Here is a 5,711-nt window from a genome sequence, read left to right as displayed (position 1 = left end):
ACATAATTCTATAATTAATTTGAGAACTGTTTACAACACTGATGTGTGGAGATTAAAATCATACCTAAACTGTCTAATTCACTGTAAAACTCCATGACATTCGCAGGCCATCTGTAGTTAAGGGAGCAACGCATGGAGTGATGTGTAGATTACTAGTTTGATGATGCATGAGGAGAGGCGGTGGTCGAGTGGCAGAAACTTGGACTATGGGCAGAGAAGGTCTCTGGTTCGTCTTTGGTTCGACTCCATGGAGAGACAACAAAAGTCGAACCTGGATTGATCTGTCCAAAAATCCAAGAGTCTCCCTACCCTCTCTAGTGCCCATGAGCAAGGCACCTCACTCCCCCAACATCTGCTCCCCCGAGCGCCGTACATGGTCGCTCACTGCTCTGTGTGTCCTGCACCAGATGGGTAAAAAGCAGCGATTAAATTTCCCTACCTGCATGAGTGTGCCTTTGCATGTCTGTGCATGTGTTTGGGATGAATAAATGGATTTTAATCTTAATCTTTTAATCTTAATCAGTTGTCTTCCAGTTGACCAGCATGAAGCTGCAGATCTCCACCATGTTGCTGCTGGGGACATCAGGAAATGCATTAATGAGGAGCAGAAGCGTACTGTTATGAATGTTTTGTGTTGTTTATGAAGCACTACTTATTTCAGCTAGAACCGATGTACTAGGGTCTGGGTTTGTATCCTAATGGTTAAATGCACATACTTTAAATCGCTTTTGATAAAACGTGACAAAGAAATACAACATTGTACACAGAGATAAAATGTCTTTCTACCTCATCTGTAATATTCAAGGTGATGATCTCCCACAGAGCTGTTGATAACAGTCCACATCAAGTCTCTCCACTTCCCTCAGTGTGAAAACATAATTATATAATTAATTGGAGAAGTGTTTACAACACTGATGTGTGGACATTATAATGTTATCACTACTGTCTAATTCACTCTACAACTCCATGACAGACTAAATAAACAATGTGAAAATAGTAATGGCGGATATACCATCCTGTATTAGAATATTGGTGAAACAGTTACTATCACATGAAACGTACACGTGTAGCGTATTGATAGTAACTCATTAAAAAAAATAATGTCACAACCAAAACAAGACTGTCGAGTTATCTTGCTTCAATCTGTTCATTAGACGTGATAAATAAACGGTAACTTTTATAACAATTACATATTACAAAAAACTTGAGGCATGTAAGCATATGATGATAGATAAAGCAATAGGTTATGTTGGATAGTTTCAAGGTTACTTACCTCTAGTTCAGCACCAGCGGCTGGCCAGAAGAAGTGGAGCGATCTTCCTTGCCGCACAGGGCAAACGCAGGCAATGTGGAGACGAGCGCTTGGTCATCGAACGTTCTCTCTTCCCCGACCGCAACAGACTTGAAATTGCCTGTGCTCGGGCCCGTTAGTGCTACAACGTAGCCCTAGTTATTATTATTTTTCTTGGCTTAAATGAATTGGCTTTTTGAGGGCTTTAATGTGCTCAAAAAGTTGTAGGAGTTTGCAGCAAATTCGAAGGCGGCGTAAAATTACGTATTCTGGAGTATTTTGAAAAGGGCGTGGCAAAATGGCTCAAGAGCGCCACCTACGGAAAAGCCCCTCATTTAGCATTCACCGATCCTCAAAAAAAACAAAGATTATTGTGTATCATGACTAGATGCACAAAAAAGTCCATCAGTGCATTATGAATAACGCAACAGGAAGCCCGCCAGTTTGACTTTAGTGGCCATTTTGGTCATATTCCATATTTTTTCTTTGATGTACTTGTCGTACAGCTTTCATCAGATCAACTTCAAATTTAGACGATCGTCATCACAACAAATTGGAGATCTAAAGTTATTGAAGGATTACGTTTTAGCAAAACCGTCTGACCGTGGTGTGGCGTTAAAGTTTGATGAAACGCCATCAAAACACAAGCTTCCATATTTCAGACATATTTTGTCCAATTGAGTCCAAACTAGACACATTCGACAAGAGTCGCCACCAGAAGACATGGGTGCAGAAATTGTGACTTACAATCACAGCGCCCCCTGGTGGTAACACGAAATGTCTTGTTTTTGGTACGTGTTTTTATGTACTACTCAGACAGCTTTCATCAGATCAACTTAAAAATTAGATGAGACTCTACAAAACAAGATGAAGATGTAAAGTTATCAGAATTTAAACTTTTCATCAATCCATGTGACCGTAGTGAGGCTTCCAGTTTGAAGAATGAAAACACCTATAACTGGCAGATGTGCTGCAATATTTAGTCACTAGATGGCAGTGTCAGACAATGGTTTGTGTTATCTATGCATTAACAGACTGTGTTTACAGGGTGGCCAACTTCAGCGGAGAATTAAACCTTTTACAGCATTGCTCAAACTTTGGTTTTAGTCTCAATCGCTAAGTTCTTCCTTCATGACAACTCTGAGGGGGGTGTATTTTTTTTTAACTCCCTGGTTGAAGCGATATAGATGTTTGAAATTCACGTGACGTCACAGGGACGAGCGGTACTTCCTGGTGCCTGCGGTTTCAGCTCAATAGAGTGAGCAGCACACGCCTCATCATACTGTGCGCGGCTTCCACTCCCATATCGTATGAGAAACACGGTTTGAAGTTCAGCTTGTTCTCCTGAGGGACACGTTAAAGACGTCTGCGCTGCTGTTTCTGTGGTAAGTCACGTAGAGTATTTTATTTCCATGTGTTCGCAGTGATTCGCAGGGTGCCTTTCAATCAGGCTGGCTAGCTTAGCAACGCTAATTCGTAAACTATATAACAGCTGCGATCGTGTTAGATGCAAATGGCAGCTGTCACTGACACACCACCATGAACGCAGGTCAACAAAGCAGAGACAAGCGTTAGTTTATAAGGATGAATCTGAGACAGGAGACTGTATGTCGGTTTGTTAGTTAGCTTAGCCCGGAGGCTAAATAGTTTCCGGGCTGAAACCTGAATCTGCCACCTACACTCTTTAAATCGTTAATCTCAGACAGACTTCACTGAATTCTTTTGTGAAATATGAGTAAATCATAGCCTTGTAACTTTACTAGAACAGACAGTGTCATACAGAATTGTAGGCTAATATGCACTACCTATTTCCTAAGCTGAATTGATTTAACTTTGAAGTAATATTTTATTTTTACCATGTAAAAGTCTGTTAAGCAGTTGACCTGGCACATGTATGACTTTACATATCTGTGTATTTGTGGTCAATGTTCCTCTAGGGTGTTCAGCCTGAGACACAACTTGAATCCAACCAGTTTGAACATTGACTCCAGGTACAGACCTGTTTCATTACTTACAAACAATCAAAGTATTGCACATAATACATAATGTATTTAATTATAATGCAATACTTTTAATGTGAAATTACATTACATTACATGTCATTTAGCAGACGCTTTTATCCAAAGCGACTTACATTTTTAGAACACTCATCATTTTATGAGGGGCCATCTAGGGGTTCAGTATCTTGCCAAGGACACTTAGGCATGCAGATGGGATAGAGTGGGATTCGAACCGGCAACCTTCTTGTTGCAGAGCACCCGCTCTATCCCCTAGGCCACGCTCTCCCCTGAAATAACTCCATACTGTACATTTATTGTCATGCTGGTGCACGTTTTAATCCTAAAGCATATTCAAATACATAGTTGAATATCATCAGAAAATGAGAATACACACTTGTTCAAAAGTAACACTTCCTGTACAATAATGATATATTTTGTGTTTCCTATCATTTTTATTAGGGACAGACGAGCCTGAAGGACACAGCTGTGACGACCATGTTGTGTCTCTTATGGCAAAGCAGAAATATTAAACACAGGGTTCTTTTCGAAAGTGTATAAAATCAGAAAGCAAAAAATACACATTGTTCTAATAAATGTTTATTTTTTTAACCAACCATAATGAAGATAGACATTAACTCTTATACATGACACTTTGCAATGACCACCACCACTAAACAGTTGCAGGTCATATTTAGTTAAGGGAGGAATTTAGAAGTGTTGTGTAGATGACGATTCAGTCGTCCACGTGTTGACCAGCATGACGCTGCAGATCTCCACCATGTTGCTGCTGAGGACATCAGGTGCTGCAGTTTTTCATCTATGAAGACAAAAACAGCACTGTTAAAGAATGTTTTGTGTTGTGTATGAAGCACAACAGATTTCAGATAGAACCGTTGTACTGTGGTCTTGGTTTGTATCGTCATGGTTAAATGTACATATTTGAAGTCACTTTATTATAAAAGTAGGGAAAGAAATACAACATTGTACAAATAGAGAAAATGTATTTTTACCTCATCTGTAATATTCAAGGTGATAATTTCCCACAGAGCTATTGATAACAGTCCACATCAAGTCTCTCCACTTCCCTCAGTATGAAAACATAATTATACAATTAATTGAAGAACTGTGTTTACACTGGTTGTCACATTAGTTATTTGTGGGATATTAAAATATTATCCCAATATATGTACAAAAATCAAACTAACCATGTCATTTGTCTAAATGGTTGCATTTAATGGACAAGTACTTCAACATTACATATGTAGTCTGCGATTGATATGAATTAGTTCAGTGGTGTTTCTACATTTGGAACACCAGATGTAGATGGCGCTGTTGTGAAGAAAGTCCAATACATCTGTCCTTTGTGGAAAACTATATTTATTGGATTTTATATGCAATATAGCATGAATGTGTGTGTGAATAAACTTGACTTACAAGCTTTACAGTCTTGTTTTGGAGTCTAATATTTTGTGTGGTTTCAATCAGTGTTCTTGCTCTGGGAAATGAGCATCTCTCTTGTCGTCCGTCTCTGCTCTGTCCCTCTATTCTGGGCGCAACTGCACAAACTCAAGCGTTTTGTCATGTAACCACAACTAGGCATGAATCACATTGTCAAAAGTGAACTTTGGCTTAGGGGGCAGAGCTGAGACACCTTCAAATTGCCGCATGAAATCTGCCTAGCAACTACAGTGCCATGATGGAAATGGGACTCCATCTGCGAGCCTATTGACTGCTGGGTTTCATCTGTGTCAACAGGCTAACACCAGTGAACAGTCAGCTGGTGTTGTCATCATAATGTCCACTTCATTAAGATGGCACTGAGTCCTGACATCAGAAGTTGTCAGATCCATTGACAACATCAGGAGCCACTATCAGGATGTATGCCATACATAAATATGAGAGCAAGGACAACGCTGTATTGTTTTAATGCATAAAACATTTCATTTGAAGAGATTACATATATGACATTATAGGGACTTTGTATTTGCAATAATAAAAATCAGATGACACATGTCTTCGGATGTTGTAGTGAATGGACAAACGATTTATATGTCTATGTAATATCATGGTGCTTGTTTATTGAAAAGACATTTATGTCTATAGAAATCAATTACATTTACTTGAATAAAAGAGTGATTGAAATGCTATGACCGGTACACTGGGGTCATCATCATCAAGTCCTCTACAGTAAAATGCCATTGCGTTACCACAACATTGTAAGATCCACTGTCGGCATCTGAGAACACCATCTTGACAAGACAAAGAATATATGGTTAAAAAACACTTCAATATAGTTATTGATCGTACAGAGTTATTTTGCAATGCATAGAATTACAACATTGTACAGTGTTGTGTAGTAAATTAACTATTATGCCAGTTGAGTGACCGTGGTGAGGCTTATAAGTTTGATAAACAAAATG

General features: G+C 39.1%; 1 long non-coding RNA gene across 1 annotated transcript; it reads left to right on the top strand.

Annotated features, from left to right (window-relative positions):
• Window positions 1-2,400: 2,400 nt before the first annotated feature.
• Window positions 2,401-4,733, top strand: LOC133950895 (uncharacterized). Its single transcript, XR_009920433.1, has 3 exons — window positions 2,401-2,676; window positions 3,229-3,282; window positions 3,751-4,733. It is a non-coding gene; the product is annotated as an uncharacterized LOC133950895 (long non-coding RNA).
• The last annotated feature ends 978 nt before the right edge of the window (window positions 4,734-5,711 follow it).

This window comes from Platichthys flesus, chromosome 3, assembly GCF_949316205.1.
Source record: "Platichthys flesus chromosome 3, fPlaFle2.1, whole genome shotgun sequence".
Lineage (NCBI taxonomy): Eukaryota > Metazoa > Chordata > Actinopteri > Pleuronectiformes > Pleuronectidae > Platichthys > Platichthys flesus.
The sequence above is the reverse complement of the archived record's forward strand: the minus strand, read 5'-3'. Positions and strand labels throughout refer to the sequence as shown.